The sequence below is a fragment of the Spodoptera frugiperda genome, chromosome 18 (assembly GCF_023101765.2).
Source record: "Spodoptera frugiperda isolate SF20-4 chromosome 18, AGI-APGP_CSIRO_Sfru_2.0, whole genome shotgun sequence".
Classification (NCBI taxonomy): Eukaryota; Metazoa; Arthropoda; class Insecta; order Lepidoptera; family Noctuidae; genus Spodoptera; species Spodoptera frugiperda.
The window spans coordinates 5879260-5898703 of NC_064229.1; the positions used below are offsets into that span (position 1 = coordinate 5879260).

Sequence of the window (19444 nt, forward strand, 5' to 3'; positions counted from 1 at the left end):
TTAAAATCCTGTATTCAGTCAATTAACTGTACTTACCAGTGTTTGGCTAATAATTTTAATCCGAGTTTAGTTTATAGTCCGCCGTAAAATATTTTATATAGTAATTAAAAAACAACAAGGACATAATATTTTGTTATTATGTCCTAAGTAAAAGTATTTAATGTAACGTTAAAATCAACTTTAAGTCACAAAAAAAACATCATAATACAGTTTATGCCCACGCACCTTGTAATTAAGTCAAATTGATTAAAAAAAAAAAGCGTTCTAAAAGTCTATGAATGTACACGTTCCATATTTGAAAGCGCTGTGGAAACACGTCGCTCGTATGTTGACATTTGAACAAGTTCCGATGTGAACCTAAATATTATTGGAGATATTTATTTTAGCACTGGCAATGCACATTGCTGGCTGAATGTACTACATCGATGTGACGTCACGTTACACCCATAGTTCTTAATTCGAATAAATTATGAGTTACTGTGTATCGGGCTTTTTAATATTAACAAAAATTGATGGAAGACTGAACTGGAATTTATTAGGTACATATTATATTTTAAACTACAGAATAAAATATGAATACATTCCTTGAATTACGAGAGAAAAACAACTTCATTAATTATTATCATTATAAAAAATCATCACTTACATAGGTATATTTTCTACAAAAAAAATAACAAAAACCGGCGAGCTGTTTAAAAATCCTAAATTGTTTACGCAGCTACGTACACAGCGAGTCCCGTGGCACCCAAGAAATGGTCTTTACCTGTACACATTAACCGCTTTAAAAAGGTTCACTTCGTGTAAATAAACCTCTTTAGTTGGACAAACAACTTTGCACACACATGCAAAACGACCACATATTTATGTAATTAAGGACATTCTGTAGATAAGTGTGTATAATTGTATATTTTTACAGCTTCGTTAGGTGTAGTGATCATTTATAATGCTATAGGGATTTATCATATCGATTTTCAGTTGCGGTTTTTAATTTTGTAAAATGTCTTTCATTGAAAAGAGAAATTATTTAAATAGACAAGTTCTGACTGTAACACAACTACCGATAATAAGATGTAGGGCAAGTGACCCGGTTGTGGCCATCGACCCCTTTGTGGCCACTTGGGCCTTCAAATATTTATAACTAAGGCATGGACAAATAAATTACTCTGTGATGTACAGTATTTAAAATATTGAATATTGGAGACACTGATACCGTTGGCTGCTTTGATGTGTCAAACTTCACTTCGATGCAATAAGTCATTCTTTTTTTTGAAAAATGTCTCTCATTGAAAAGATAAGTTATTCTAGTGTTTGGTATTTAAATAGACTAGCTGTGACTGCAACATATCTACTAAAAATTCATGATTATTATGTATTCACTTAAACGTCCTTTACAGTCTATTATATGAAAATAAGTCGGGTTTTCCTTCCTGACGCTATAACTCCAGAACGCACGAACCGATTTCCACGGTTTTACAATCGTTGGAAAGGTCTCGGACTCCGTAAGGTATAGCAAAGAAAATAAAAATCAGGGAAATCATTGGCGGCGAAACGGAGTTCACCGAGTTTGCTAGTTTTGTATAAAATAGTAGACTGTATGAATATTTTAGCACATACAATTTCGTTCCTAATGTTTCAAAACAATAGCCCTATTCGTCCGACCTAATAAGTTCCTCCTTGACATATAGGCAGTATCTATCGTAAGGAAAAATCAGAAAGATAGCTTACCTATTGACATGGGATCCTGAACTAATTGGGTAACGAAATAAATAGCCTGGCGCGCCCCCTACAGGGTAGGACACCAACTAATGAGTCGCTCCAACTCGAACATGTTCCCTACGGGTCGACATTCGGGTATCTTATTACTACAGCGAAATTAGTCAGATTTATATCCTTTATGCTTTCTAAGCTTAATTTCAAATGATAATTACACTCGTCGAGAATCCTTTGAGATTAGTCTTAATCTGGGAAGTCTTAGAATGCGTCAAAGCAATTAGAATTGTTACGATAAAGTAATTTTGTAAAATGATTAGATTAGTGTATTATAATTTTACTGGATTTAATATTTTAATTAATTTGAAAAAATTGAAATAGTTTCCTATTTTACAAAATTATTTGTTATTTAGATACTATATTTTTTCTGGATTTAATAGTTTAATTAATTCATTTTTTTTCTCAGTGTTGGCACGGAGTTTGGATTTGTACCCAGTAATATGTAAATAGGCTCACCCCCTTTTACATGGGACTTATAACACGAAAGGTGTGTACATTGTACAGCGACATTACATACAGTAATGTGCACCTCTGCCGAAAGGGTGTTTGGGTATAAAAGGCGAGACGTTGATTTATATTTTATTTGATTAAAATCCAGAAATCGTTCCACATTATCCTAGGTCTAACTTTGAACCCAATCTCCTTCATCCACCAACAAATGCTCAAAGCTTTTAAACTCGAAATGCATACGCAAAACACTGCATTAATTTCACATTAAACTTTCAAACTGTACTGCAATACCGTATGAATTCGTTCCCTCATTACGGTAGTTTCACTTAATGAATTTAATGTTCATTTTGTTGTTGTTAGAATTAAATGGGTAATTAAAATGAAATGTAGGGGCTCTGAATGTAACCGTGTTAGTTTTATTTAGAGATTTAGAGCCGCTTTGGGAGCTTTGTTGGCGTGCATTTAGTTTGTGAAATGGAACTAGTTGATATACTGTCGTTTGGGAGAACCATGTGTTGGTATCATCTCCAACCCGCCTGCTAAACGTTATCCACGTTCAGCATACTTTTCTAATACAGAGGAGGCCCAAAGTCTAGCAGTGAACTATCACAAGCTGTTGTAGTGACGTGTAAATAAAGTTCAGTTAAGTTTCCCTTATCTTTATTCATGAACTAGTTGCCCGCGGCTACGCTTGGCATAGATTACTAACTAAAAATAACATAAGTTACTCCTACATCAGCTTGTCAACTAAGTTACCTGTCAATAAAAGTCCCGTCGAAATCAGTACAGGCATTTCATAGATTAGCCAGAGCTAATCTATGAAATGCCATAGAAGAAGCAGAGAGATAAAAATTGTAAAACATGTTATTTTGATCTACGTATCGCATGTATACATAGAAACATTTACCACTTTTCTTTGAGCTTGTCATGATAGTTTGAACAAATCCTTACTTACTTACTTACTTAAAACATTATTAAAATTACTACGTTAATATATTTATAGTAGAATCAATATTGCTAACTTGGATACAGATCAAATTGATGTCGTCGTACTAACTTAGGCAGACAGGCATTAGACGTTTGCGTATTACTCGTGGTATAGCTATTGGAATACTTGAATATAAAACAAGGTCAGGTATGGTCTTAAATATAAAACCTATTTCAAACATGAAAAAATCTTGACAATGTTCAATATTCGACATGATCATAAATATAATCGAATGAGGGGCACATTAAGGCACGTAATGTCACTGTACAATGTACACCCACTTTCACCAATTGTTTTATAAGTCCCATGTAATAGGGGTGAGCTTATTGCCATATACTGGACACGATGCCAGACTCCGTGCTACTTTTGAGAAAATTAAAAAAAAAACCCGGCATTCGCAATAGCTACCTCTCGACCAATGAGGCAGTCAGTTAATACAATAAATATTGCTTTATTCAGTTACAAACCGTACAAGCAAATAAATAGAAAAGAAAGGAAGTAGTACGAAGCAAATGGCTTGATACATTACCGGCATATCGCAGGTGCCCCGCGTACATTACATTTATCAAATTCCCTTCCATACGGACACACAGGCTGTTATCTTTGCCAACCGCACTCCAAGTGAATAATACTAGACAAATATCGTTATCTGTTTCCATGTAGTTTTAGTCATTGATGTGATTGTTGTAACACTGACATTATGACCGTTTGTATTATTTCAAGGTTGTGTAAAGTGATATTGGGGTTTTCCATTGTATATCATAGCATAACAAGAAGAAGTTCCCTAGATGATTTAAAAAAGACGCACATAATTATTTAACACTAGATGACCCAGCAAACTTCGTACCGCCTCAAATATTTTTTTCATACCTTCTAAACCTTCTCTAAACTTCCACCTATAATTTAAAACCAAAATAAGCTCAATCGGTCCAGCCAATTTCCAGTTTAAGTGAGTCTATTGAACAGCGATCCATTTTTATATGTATAATGCCCACAAACCACATTTCACCTGTGAAATGATGATCTTCATGTAACATTTTTACTGTATTTTTTTTAACGTGGCCCTTACACTAGGATTTTCTTCACTCGGCACCAAGTTAAACAATTTAGGTACGGTATGCTATAAAAAGGTAAACTTTAAGTAACAAAATACAAACACCATTCTTTTGTTTTATGTCTAGTGTTCAAACCGCACAATGGCGTGAAATATTTCAAGCCGCAATCTTTGAGGAGGCGTCCTAAGGAAATGGCGATATTATACAGTCGATTGAAGAACTATAAACCTTGGGTTCAGTATCATCGTGACAGTCAAAAACGAAGGCGAAGGTTCTATTTTCGTTCTGCAAATTCATGTTAGGATTCAGTAGCAATAAATTCAATTTGATCAACATATTCTATTTGCTTTCTCTTTTTTACGTGACAGATATACTTGAAGCTGGATTTATGGCTTATGGTTTGGTCTCTTTCTGACAATTTAGTTGTGGATTCGAGCGTCTAAGCTGCGGTGAAAGGAATGTTTGAGATTTGAGTCGTATTATTTTATACTAACAGTTTGTTTGTCGATTAAAGTACAGTATATGGAAAACTAAATACTTTTGATAATATCTTTATAATAAGTATCGTGAGATTTACTAAATTAAAGATTCATATACGTGAGTAAACCGTGATTTTTAGTTACTTTTAGAAATCAATTGTCCATCAAAAATGACATAATTTTTACATAATGTTTTCGTTGTTTAAATTATTATTATAGGATCATAAAGTTAATTTTGACAGAATATATTATACTAGATGGATTTCGGTCACGGTCGAATCGAAAGCTAAGTACATTCCTAGTCATTCATCATAGAACATTATATTCCATAAAATATTTTTATTACTTTTCGAATATGCTACACTTTTCGAGCTACGTTCGTACGTTGCTACGGCGTAGCGGTGTGACGTCAGGTCTACGATGATATAAAGTCGTAGCAGATCTGCCGATTTGCTACGCTCCGACTCATTTCCTCAAGTCCTACAAAAATGTCAAACTCAGGAATTTATTTTTCTTTGAAACTCCACGACCTTTGAACCGAAGACATTTTAAGTTAACTTAAAAAGATAAGAAATAAACTGGATTAAGTAATTCGTAATATAAAATCACAATATACGCTGCTCAAATATTTTTCAACGCTAATTTTGTAAAAAGAATCGTAAATCTAAAAATTACAATTTAATTTCTGTCCTGAAATCTGTCTCGCTGGTAAAATATTTGACCCTCCATAATTTAGATCAAATCAAACACTGAGCACAAACTTTTTAATTTTATGATTATTACGGTATATTGTCACAAAAAATTAAATGAATGTGGATTTTAATACGATGAAGTCGCTATGATAATTCCCAATAGTTAAAACTTTAAATTCATATTTGGGCCAGATTCGACTGAATAACTTTCTTTGACCCATTATCATATATCTATTCATATTAATTTTTACAGAACTCATACATAAAACCTTAAGATAAACAATTCAAAATCAATTATGATATCACTAACACGAGCACCAGACCACTGCAACGATAAACACGTAGTTTTATTTTTATAGCAGCACCCTGTAGCACTGTACCTTGCATTTATTGCGCAGCCGATACTAAATTACTTCATGTAATTGACACTTAGTACTTCTAGAGAATAACACTGCTCTCACTGGTACTACTTGCGGTTACGAGAAACATAACAGAATATTACTCTCTGACTGATTTTGTAAATGTGGATGTTACTCAGGTATATAAAAGGATAGTGTAATTGCTATACCGTATGATGACGATAGATTTAAGCGTGGGAGAGCCATGCTTCGGCACGAATGAGCCGGCTCGACCGGATTGATATCACGGCCTCACCGAAAACCGACGTGAAACAACGTTTGCGTTGTGTTTCGTTACGTGAGTGAGGTTATTGGAGGTCCAATTCCCCCCTTCCCAATCTTCCCAATCTCCGATTCCCCAACAACTCTTAAATTCCTAACACTTGTAACGCCTCTGGTGTTTTAAGTGTCCATGTGCGGCGGCGATTGCTTACCATCAGGTGATACGTCTGCTGATAATGATAGTGGAGTAGTTTAATGCCACTATAAATCGACTAAACATAATCTGCTGAAAAATCTTTAAAAAAACCCTTCGTCACGATTAGGGTATCATTGTAAACAAACCCCCAGTTTTATATATTTAAGACGCATCGTAAATCACTATCGCACCCCGTAATGGCACGTCAAGATTTTTACACTACGACGCTTCGAAATTCGGCGACAAGAGGGTAAAACTAATAGGATCGCGGTAACGTGGACAACGGATTTAATTACTTTAAACCAGATTTTAGAAAGAGGATTTTAATTAGTAAATCCTTTCGCAAATTAGTCGGGAAGATTAATTAGGATCACGTTTTTATAACGTCTAGTTTCTCAGTTTTGAAGTGCTTTTTTGTGTTTTATTTGATGACTTGTTTGATAGTTTAAGTGATACTTAATTTCAATTTGTAATTCACTTAATTTTCATTTATAAATCATGTTATTTTTTGTAATTATTAAGAAATGATTCAGAAAACTGAAATGAAAATTGGGAATACTTTTATGTATTTTGCGTTGTGAAAATTATTTCCAAACCTCTATGATTTGAAGCTTGTGAAACTTAAAAAAATACCCTTTGTTTTCAAATTTAAGTATTTATTACAATTTATTATTATATGAAGTATATTTTATTCGGAAAGTTACATCAAAGGCTTTCGTTGCGTTGATTTTCCCTTTGTCTCATTTCGAATTTCTAAAATCTAAATTTTCATTGACAAGTCTACCAACTTAAGTTAACTTTTAGAGAATTAAATTATTGATTTTCTACATTTAAATTAAATTAAAACTATACATTCATATTTTGTATAGAAACTAATATTTTTACAATAGAAACCAATATTTTTAGAACTCCCTTTCTAACATTCATTCAATAATCTTAGTCAATGTATAGTCCTAGCTATATTAATATGATTAGAATAAAGTCAATTAAAAATCAATGTAAAAGATTGATTAACCTTTACTTACAACCGTCTATAACCAATGATTGAGTAGTAGGCGCAGGTCGATTTCCGCGCCTAACGAAGTTGTTTCCAGTCTATTAATACAGTTTACAGCTCCTATTTATATACAAATAGATCAAAGACTACAGGATATTACTTCTTAACAGTAATTCAAAACAGTGGAGATCTTAATTTAAATAATAGAAAAAAAAACAATTCAAATTTCAAAGTATACAAGTTACCATTCTCTATTACAATGAATGTATCCAAAGACAAAAAAATCCATTACAAAACTTTTTTTATTCCATAGAAAAGGCAATTTTACATTCCATTGTTGAAAAAAAGAGATTTTTAATGAAAAGAAACACAGTTGAGGCCTAATCTAATGAGGCTAACTGTCTGTTGATGTTATATGGAAAACAAAAGCTTAGACCTTTATAATGGCTATAAAACTCACACAAAGTCTAAAATACTCTTTTGTAATTACGTGTGTTTAAAAAAAATATAGAATGACACAACCTTCATGATACAACAAGCTTAGCATTCATTACACCAATGCTTTTATTTCTTGTGTTGTTAGATTTTAGAGGCGTTTTTAAAGTCACAGAATAATTTTATTATGACATTAAATACATGCAAATTCAATGTAACATCCACTATGCACCATTTATGCTATGAAGCATTCTGGTGCAATTATACGTTTGGTGCGGTGGCTGGGCTACCGGCTGCCGCTTCCCGCACAGAGTAATTGTTTGTGTGATCCACAAATTTTTGTTTGAACCGAGAAATTTTCGAAAATCCGAAAAAAGCCCAGTAATACTTTGCCCAACCCGGGAATCGAACCCGAGACCCCTTGTTCGGCAGTCGCACTTGCGACCACTCGACAAGGAGGCAGCCGTAAACTATAAAATAAAACTAAATAGCCTCACAACCTATTTATACCCACAAAACTAACAAAGTAAATCTTTACATTATACACAAGATAAAATCCGAATAACAGTTAATATTAAAAACTTTCAAGTTAAGTTTAATAAATAAACCGTAGAGTAGACGAGACGTTTTCTTTGCGACTGCATTCTCAAGTAGACAGGCCTTTCATCGTACCGAGTATTCCGGCACCCATTGTTCGTACCAGTACCTAATTGAAATCTTTCATCCACTATTGTCATTTACTTTTTCCAAGCTATTTTTGTTTGATTTTCTCTCTTTCTATTGAATTCCCTCTTGCCAAAATTAAAAAGTAACGACCGACCGACAGCTTCCCCAACAAATTGCTAATCAGGCTTAAAATTAAAAATGGACATTTGGATGAATGATTCTGATTTGAGGACTCATCTTTCTTTTGTTGGAATGATTATTTTAAGACCAAGGAAGTGATGTGTGTTTTAAGATTGATGGAATTTTGTAAAGAATATTGACTTTAGTGATTTCCAAAAAGTATCCAGATGGGTATTTTAATTGGTATGATAACTTTTAATCTTTGCTTACCTTAGAACGATTAGAAGAGTTGCTCAGCATGCCCGCTTTTCATCTGTCAAGTAAATAAGTCATATCAGTATGTCATCGATTACTATGTACGTATAATTATGGAAATAGACCCACCCCTGTTAATTTGACACTTAACCACTTGCTTGTCAAGACGTACTATGACAAGTTGGTCAAGGATATCAACATTTCCAACAGCTCACCACAAAAACTCCAAGGAGGCTCGTTACTCGACACAAAGCACTCCGAACTAACAATTTAAGTAATGTAAACATTCGGCTAGACATGAACTTTTCGCTTTCTGAACATTATGTGGAGGGAAATGTTGTCTGGCCTGCCGAAATTCCTCTTCTATATTGTGTTGGATCGTTTCTACAGACATTAAGTAAAATTTACGGCCAGCCAATTTTAGACGGGATTTAAGTACTGCCCTTAATGTGCGAGCTACTGCCGATGTCGGTGTCTGAAGTGATCGAAACAAAATATTTTTACTGTCGCCCCATCTATACGCCTCCGGGTCTCGCCGATCATTTCGTTCGACTATTTTGACAGCCCAATGGAGGGGGAAATGGGAAAACAAACTGTTGTATATTTTTCCGATCAAATTGTATCAATTGAAGATTTTGAGTAATTTTTAAATTCATTATTCTTATTGTATTTTTGGCTTTTAGATTCAATGTGCCTTTGGAATGAAAAGTATACAAAATTGTTGGAAGTTTTCGAAGCGTGATTGTTTAAGTAAAAAACTTGTTTATCATAATTTATTTTCTGTATAATTATAATAAAAATCATCCTCTTTCTATAAAATGTGTGGGAGGATACGATATTTAGTTTCTTAGCATAATAATGAGGTTTTAGCTTAACCTTTTACATTTTTATAGGTTACACAGACCTTTATTCCCCCACAATATTACTATGCACCAAGTTTATTTTACTTAAGTTTGTGGTAACTTAGCTGATCGTTCCTTTACCATAATTATGTTTCGCATAATAATTTTATACAAATACCACAAAATGTCGTGGCATTAAAATAAATGAGTATTTTTCGGCAAAATAGGCAATCTCTAGTCAAGTAAACTAGATTTGAATCACTCAATTACAACATTTTTCTTAAAAAAACCTGATTATAGAAAATATTTACGGATATATAAAAAAAAATATCACTGAAATGTTCCAAAGGATTATGAAACTTTTGCTTTTAAGACATATGGTGCCATTTCCACGATATTTTTCTTTTATCTCCTTTGAACAATGGGGTTGTAAAGTTGCACAGAGTATTACGGATTACAACCCCATGAGTTACGAGATTACCGCACATCCATTTTAGGTGCTTATGTACTTTTGGACATTGATCCGAGTTTAAACCATATATCATCGCTTATATTATGGTTGTTTCAGCATATGGCTTTTCGTATACTTCTATGCTTTTTGGAGATACCTGCACCACCGGCCAAGACTTACAGGCCTTCAGTAACCAGTGTCGTGAAGTACTTGCCAATGGACAACAGTTAATTATAATTGGACAGGTACTTAATAATTAAAAACGTTAATTAGCTACATCTAAACAATTGTGATTTGTGATTTTTCGAATAGTTGGAAACATTACAAATTTAATAACAACAATATCCACACCGTATTCGAAATTTTATAAACAATTGGGTTACAGGCTTTTGAAATCCTGAAACCCAATTTCAATTTCAAAAGCCTGAAACCTAACTGAATACTATAGTGTTTTTATTATTATTTGGCACGTCTAACACTACAGAATATTGCTAATATTATGAAGGGTAAACAAAGTGTAGCCACCCACGCCTTGTTTACGACTTATTACAATGTAGCTACTAATCAAGAAAACTTGCATTATTCTAGGAAAAAATATAAAACTCTTTGAAGTTTGTATAATCATAAAAATCTCTCCCGAGTATTCACTATTCCTTCGATTATTCTTGTTTATAACAATCTACGATCTCTGAAAAATATAGGCCTACAGTAGGTACAGTAGTATTTTATTAATATTGAGCTAGTCTTACTAATTGCGTCTAATATAATTTGTTTGAAACTTATTATGTTCATTAGTAAAGAAAACTATTTTTACAGAATGTACGGTAAATATTCTGTATTTTTTTATTTTATTTTAATTGAGCAAAGCTTACATGCATAATATTGAGCCAACCATCATTACGCGTTATACAGGTTGAAGGATACTACTGATAATTTTCTGACACAAATTGAAAATTCAAGCAAAACTTATCTCAGTTCAATATACAAAATGTTTAACCCCAGCGAACAGTCGCGTTTCTAACAACATTAATATTAAAACATTTAACTAAGCAGAGAGAACGAAGCGACAGCCAAACAACCGGAAAATTAGCGGACACTCACAATGGCGTCAGACACAATAACTAAGAGTCCTCATATTTCCGATATTAGACAGAAGGGACGAATATTCACATAATCATCTGTAGAAGACAGTTGACTTGTATCGACACATCACCAGCCTATTTCCAAAAGTAGACAGAAGGGTAGAAATCAAAAATACCCTGAACAGAAGAACATACACGAAAAGACTGATGACTGTTAATGAAGCGACAAAGGTATGTAAGATTCGAAGCAATTGGCGTCCCATTGTCTCTTCCTACCCCCATGGGAGACAGGCTTGAGGATTTGTATACACCTATGTATGTTAGAAATTTTCAAAATCGTCTATACATGTGACATGCGATAGTTGGAGCCCTGCTTCGACTTTGTCGCTTTATTGGCAATTCATGGTAGCCCTGAGCCCGATGAAAAACACACACTCTCGGAATACAAGCAAAATCTGATAAATGAAATGCGCCATTTTGTACGTTCGACCAGCGACTGGGATCGGCAAAAACGTCCACCATCGTGCATGCGTTTTTATTTTACCGAGTTTTTGCTGATGATACTGAGCTCGTGTTTTGGGGGCATAAAACATGTAGGTTAATGTCATCGTCTTGACTGTTTCTGAAGGACTTGTGGTTCGTTCTTCTTATGATTTTTGTTTCACTAAAATTAGGTTGGTTCATGTGATTTGTTGTAATGATAACAGACTGTTTTTTTTTTCAAGTAAAGCATTTAAAGTTATAAGGATTTAAGATTGAACTAATTGCAATTGTTGTACTGCTAGACAAATACTATCTAGCACCAAAATCACAAGCAAACTTTTTCATTAGTACCAAACCAAACAATTTTCGCCCAAGGTAAACAACTTTCATTTTTAAAACACACAACTTATTAAAACTCATGAAATATTATCTAACCGCGTAAACTCGACGCGTACAAGGCGCCCTTATGATGGAAGCAAATTTTAATAGCTACCAGGTGACTTCGCGTTTATTCGACAAGGAAATAATGGAGAATCGCGATAAACGTGAGTAAGCCTTCGTCGAGCCGTTTTACACGTGTGTCGTCTATTTAAGACCATATTATGGCACATAATAGGCCATTAATGTCTTAGCACGGAGGCAACCTGGCTTTGAAAAACTATGTATGTGAAGTAAGTGGGGCTTAACGTAAACAAAGCGATGTGCGCTTGGTTAAGACTCTCACAATGTCAAGCTCACGATGTATACTCATTTATCTTTCGCGGTTTCTAAACATGGCCGCATATAATTCATGGCTTCCAATTTTTTGGGGCGACTTTTAAACTTGCATAGTCATTCTAAAAATGATTTGTATAAAAAGTTTTACGAATTTATGTGAAATTTTATTTTGTTCGAACGACTTTATTTTATAAGTGGGCACAGTTATTCTATAATAGAATTCATTATATACGGAATATGGCCTGAATTATTACGTTAAATGGCAGATACAGGTCATACTCCCACATCTTGCCATTTTTATTTAACTCCTGGTAATAAGTGACTTTCTCCCATAAGTAAGGTTCATAAATAAAGATCAACTCATTTACACTTTGACATTTAAATATGTAGGAACAAAAACGTAAATATCAAATATTATTTTTATCTAACATTCCACAACTGTCCGGAATGTATCGTTGGGATCACGAAGCAATCTTCATTCGCAGTATACTGTATCTCGAAACATAATAATAATAAAAGTATGTGAACTGCCATATCGCTATATTCGCTATATCTGAATAATATTATTGTCTAACAAGGGACAGACATGGATATTGTCCATTTTATTACATTTTTGGGCTCCACTTACATAATCGTAGCATTTCAACCACTTACAATGTAGATTTTCGATAGTAGTAGATTAAAAGACATTATTTTATAAACGAACCATTTCATTTAAAAAACTGCAATCACTTTGGTTATGTGAACATTTTTTTTATGAATGGCACAAATATAAAAAGGGTTCTAATAGACATTACATCGGTTATAGTAGGTAAATTAGACCATTAACAACAATTTGTACAAACAAAACTATCGTATTTGTAATGTAACAATCAACATTTTTATAGTTCTCAAACAAGAAGAAACATGAATTAAATAACCATAGATCACACGCAAATTGCAAACTGTTTTTATTCACAAACGACAAAAAAAAGAAGTTTTTACAACATCTTAAACAGGGTCGTGAGGAATAAACAATCTACATTTTTCTAAACAAATCCATAACTTAGGTCTTCTTTTATTTTATTCGAAATACTGGAAAAAAGAAGGTACTGTGTGATTAATGGCTCAAAGTTAAGCCGCGATCACATTTATTGGCTTAAAACGTCAAGAACATTTGACCTTAGAGCCTAAAGGCGAACGACTCGTAATTAACAGCTGTGTACCTAATCCTTGTCTTTATAAAATCTTTGAGTAGACAAATTGCAGCACTAAATTAAATCTGGGATATTTCTTTCTATGTTAATCCAGCCTTATTTAGTACTAAGATTTATCTTTAAATTCTTTGCTCTTGCTCCATTAATGAAAGACGATTTATTTATGTTTTCTTTGACGGGATAGAGACTTTGATAAGTTTGAGAAAGCGTTTTTGAATTATCTATTTGTTATAGCAGCTAGCGGATCCCAGGAACTTTGTTTCGCGTATATATTTTGTAAACTTTTTCTTACATATGAACCTAACAATAAAAATCACGACAAAAAAGAAACGGTTTAGCTGATGGTTATCTTGTTTATATAACCTATAGATTTTACACAATTCTCAGTAAAAGGTGTAATAATTTTACATTAAAAAGTTTGCAGGTATAAGGAATCCAGTCCAATAAAACCAACTTCTTTGATATTATTATATTGAAATCATACTTATTATTAAAAAACTTTGTAAGAAGTGCAATACTGACTAAGAAAAATACTTCAGCACGATTCTAAGAAGTCGCTTTACCTACTTGACTACGATTGAAGTAAAAATCTCGCAAAGCAAAGAGCTTTTCCACAGGATTTTATTTTCCAGAATTTCAAGTCGGATTACAACTCATTTCTGTGAATAATATTTTGTTTCATATTCTTAAGCCGTTTTGATACTTTAAGTGATGTGGAGCTTGTGATTTTTATTTATGTGGAAACCGCATTGTGCCGGACAAATTAATTTGACCATTTTTATTCATTTTTAGTCACAGAGATGGTAGATTACGTTGATTTAATTGCCACTAACACCTCTTCAGCTTCACCGCTTTGGAGAGACAGACCATATAGGTCTAATTACCACAAACACCTTTTTTTAGGGAGAACAATCATCAAATGATTTCTCCCGCCTTAGGTTACGCGAGAGGGGGTGTCAGACTCCTACTGACTAAAAACCGCCGCGTTCCTTCTCCTGCTTTGAGTCGGAGCCCCGGTACGTTGTCCGCAGCTCCGAGTAGTACAATATAGTTTTTTATGAGCTCTTAGTTCAACAAAAAAATCTAACATTAAACTTAACCTGATATTGTAAGTATATACTGACTAGAAATGAAAACCAGTATAAGAAGAGAAGAAAGAGTAAATACATTTTACCGCAAACTTTAATTCAAACAAAAAAGTACGGATGTCACATCACTAAATATCGACTTCGAAAGTACCGACAACCTCATGTGATGTGCGGGATTAAAAGTTGGGACCGCGAAGTAACACGGAGCTCTCTAATCCCGCGCCGACGTCTGCTCCCGAGGACTTAACAGTATGAACTTTGTGATACCGCGACATTACACAGATTACCACAATTATGGAGGTGTCTTTACAAGTTTAAGACATTATTAATGCGTATTCGCGTACCGTGAATGCGTATTTTAAATGTTAGACAAATTTTGGATTTAATTTTGCAACAACACGAATATTGTGCAGTATTTTGTGTTAAACGCGGTTTAGCTACGTCTGATTCTATAGTATTAAAAATACTTTTGTATCAGCCTTGTAAAAGCTTATCAGCCTTTACATAATACTTTAGAAGTCTGCTGCCTTATTCATGTGTCTGTCTGTGTTGAACACACAACTGGTAATTCCATTTGTTACATGACCGTCAAAGTCCTAAAATTAGTCTTCTTCTATCTCATTTCCTAAACATGACAAGAAAAGAATCTCATTTACTTCGTAATTCAGGTCTTGGCAACATAATGGCATTTTCAAGTAACTAAAAGTAAAAAGCGGGCCACAAATTGCAGTTATATCTGCAAACCTTGAAATATTAATTTCCTACAGGAACTGAATTAATGTGTACCGCAGTAGATTATCTCATAAGAATCTGCGCCAAACTTCAGCTTCCAAAAAAATGGAAGCATATTATGTTACCACCTTACTTTTCTTACAAGAAGAAGTTAATTATATTATAAATTATTATTTTTAAAGTTAATTATATTGTTATAAAAACACTATTTTTATTATTGGTATTCATATTTTGTTGCCACACAATAATAGGTACCACTGAGAAAAATAAAAACACGCATAGTCCTAGTCTAGTTACAACATTTTACTAAAACCAAAACAAACCTAGCTAACTCAACATAAATTACATAATTAAAAAAAACATCTCAAAACGTTCTCATTCGCTTAATTTAATAAAAGCGTAATTAAGGAAATTCTTGGAAAAATTCTCTGATTAAAAATAAGTTTCATTTCAGTTTAAAGTTATAATCGTGGAACGTTCTAGAACGTGGAACATTCAACTGAAATCCAATTCTCAGGATTAAGATCGGAATGCGCGAAATAATTATCTCGCCTTCCCAGCATGATGGATGCCGATGATGTTTTTAACAATTCCCGCTATTTTAAGTCTTTTTCTTTCCTTTTTTGTTCTCATTTCTTAGATGTTGAGCTGCTACAATCAGAAATAAAAATGCTTTCGAATAAAACATACACAACAAAAACCACAACTGAGAACAACATGAAAAAAATAGTACTCTACGGTCTCCCAGAAATTTATAAAGAATCTGAAAATGAACTCGACTCTCGAATTTTAAACGTATTCCGTGACATTCTGCAGGTTGACCTGTTAGGATATATTGAAGATACACATAGGATTGGAAAATACAAAAATAATACCCGACCTCTTGTTATAGAACTGATAAGCAAAAGAATGACGAAATATTTAGTACAACATAACCGATACTTCCGTGGCACTGGACTCCACGTTTCCGAATTCCTCGATGAAGAAGCACTGAAAGAGAGACATATAATGCGAGGAAAAATGCTAACAGCCCGTAAGGAAGGACATTATGCTATCATCAAAAACAATCAACTGTACATAGAAGGCGAGCAAATAAATTGCAACATTAACTCAGAAATACACACCAATAATAACAATATAAGCGAAGACCCAATGTTTCATGACAACAAAAATGAAAGAAGCAAGACTTTTCGAACCAATCGATCAACATTTCGAGACGATTAAATCGAAGGAATTACCACAAAATGAAACAACCGATCAACAATTCACAATAATGTTCAAGAACATACAAAGCATATATAATAAACAACACATAATAGAAGCATTTATAAACCAGACCCAGGAATATCAAGCAATATGTATGACCGAAACATGGCTCACACAAGAAAAACTTGATTTAATTAGCTTCACTGGATACAAAGTGGCTGCCTCGTACTGCAGGAAAAACCACGGAGGTGGCGGCACCTGCATCCTACTAAAAGAAGATATAGACTGTATAGAAAAAAACGATATTACGAGAATGACCATTGAGTATATTGTAGAAGTCTGCGCAATCGAACTAGTCAATGTAAACATATTATTAGTTACTTTATACTGGAATAGAAGAGATGAAGACGTATTTTACATCCAATTAAACAAAATACTAACCCACATTAACAATAAATATTCTAAGTATAACATCATACTCGGGGGTGACTTTAATATTGATGTACAACAAAACAATATAAAAACAAAAAACCTCTTAGACCTTATGTCTGAATTCAATTTTACACAACACATAAAACAACCTACACGTATAACAAATAATTCATCAACCTGTATAGATTTAATTTTTACAAATTTCAATAAAAAATATTCAAACACGTCAGTCGAAGAACTAGGGTTTTCAGACCACTGTAGCACAATAATTAGTCTTAAAACACCACAATTTCAAAATCAAAACAAAACTTACCTCGTCAAAAAACGATTATATAATAAGAAGAACATAAACTTATTTAAATCTGCACTACAGTCAATAAACTGGAGCGATTACATTGTACCTAATAATAATATAAACCAAAACTATGAAGCTTTTAATAACATACTAACTACTACACTAAATAAAACTATACCAAAGAGGAAAATTAAATTAAAAATGTGCCATAAAAAATTCTGGTTAACTAAAGGAATTAAACTTGCATGCAAAAATAAGAGACTATTAAAAATACTTTGTCTAAAATCTAATAATCTAGTCATTAAAAAATACTATAAAAAATATGAAAAAATACTAAAGCGGTCAATAATTACGGCTAAAAAATTACAATACATAAATAAAATTAAAAAATCACAAAATAAAATTAAAACTATGTGGGCTATGATAAAAGAACGCACAAATAAAAAACCTAAAGCTGAAAAGAAAAATATTCAATTAAAAATAAATAATGTACTTAATAGTGAACCTAAGCAAATAGTTAATATTTTTAACAATTTCTTTGCATCAATTGGCAATGAACCTATAAACCTAACCAATATTCAATCCTGCGATCTGCCCGAATCTCAACAGTTAGAAAACACATTCTTCCTTAGACCAGTAGACTACCGCGAAACCAACAAATTAATAAAACATTTAAAAAACAAGAATAGTCATGGAATAGATGAAATACCACCATCCCTAGTTAAACATTGCGCTGATGAACTCACTCCACCACTTTGCGTATTAATAAACCAGTCTTTTGAAGAAGGTGCATTCCCTGATCTCCTAAAAAAGCTATCATAAAACCGATTTACAAGAAAAATTCAAATACCGACCCCAGCAACTACCGCCCCATTGCACTCTTGCCGACAACATCCAAAATTTTCGAGAAAGCAATGTGCGACCGGGTCTATAGCTTCTGCGAGAGATTTAAAATTTTTGATGAGGGTCAAAATGGATTCCGAAAACAAAGATCAACAACACTGGCAGTTTACAAATACATGCAGGAAATAATCAATATCTTAAACGATAAAAAATACGCAGTAGGTGTACTGCTTGATATGACTAAGGCGTATGATAGAGTTAAATTTAATATATTATTAGATAAATTATACAAAATAGGAATCCGCGGAGTCACTCATCAATGGTTTCAGTCATACCTTAAGGACAGAGAACAATATGTAGAAATTGAATATTATAACCAAGATAATAACGAAATAGCTAATATAAGATCAGATAGACAAATCCTAAACTCATCAATACCACAAGGCAGCGTCATTGGATGTTTATTATTCCTTATATATATCAACGACCTTCCAAAAATTATGAATGAACCTTGTGTACTATTCGCAGATGACGTCTCCCTTCTTACTTCCTGCCGTAACGAAACAGAAATAAATACACAACTACAAACTATACTCAATAAAACTACAGAATGGATGAATCAACATAACTTACAAATAAACTACAAAAAAACAAAAATTATGACCTTTTATCCCTACCAAAAATCCCCAATAACAATTAACTTCTCTACTAATAATATAAAAATAGACGTTGTCGACGACTTCACGCTTCTTGGACTTACAATAGACACTCATATCAACTGGAAGACACACATCCAAAACATTAAATCCAAGATTTCCAAATTCACCTACGCTTTTCGAGAATTAAAAATAACCACAGACCTACCAACTGCATTGAGTGCTTATTATGCTTACGCCCACTCCCGACTTAGCTACGGCATCATCATGTGGGGTAACAGCACTGACGCACCATCACTCTTCATACAACAAAAAAAACTAATCCGAATACTTACAAACATTGAACAAACAGACAGTTGTAAACCCTATTTCCAAAAACATAAAATACTTACGTTACCATGCATTTATATTCTAGAAATATGTAAATTCGTTAGGAGATACTCTACCTTCTTTACAAAGCGCGGAGACAGACACACAAATAGATCACTAAGACACAAAAACATGCTTATGCTACCTACATCCAACATGACACTACATTCAAATAGCCCATATGTAATGTGCATCAAAATATATAATAAATTACCCAACAAAATAAAAGATGAGCCTAGCTACACGAAGTTCCTAAACACCCTAAAGCAAATATTAATTAATAAAGCCTACTACACGATCAGTGAATATCTTGCGGATAAACAAATAAC

At 33.3% G+C, this 19444-nt stretch overlaps 1 protein-coding gene across 2 annotated transcripts in view; it reads right to left on the minus strand.

The window, feature by feature from the left end:
- The window catches only part of LOC118278288 (dopamine receptor 2), a 152064-nt gene that overhangs the window by 94028 nt on the left and 38592 nt on the right, over positions 1–19444 (minus strand). For both annotated transcript variants that reach the window (XR_004783845.2, XM_035597516.2), the window contains exon 2: positions 8739–8781. The gene's annotated coding sequence lies outside the window, so the exon portion shown is untranslated. The remainder of the gene's footprint in view (positions 1–8738; positions 8782–19444) is intronic.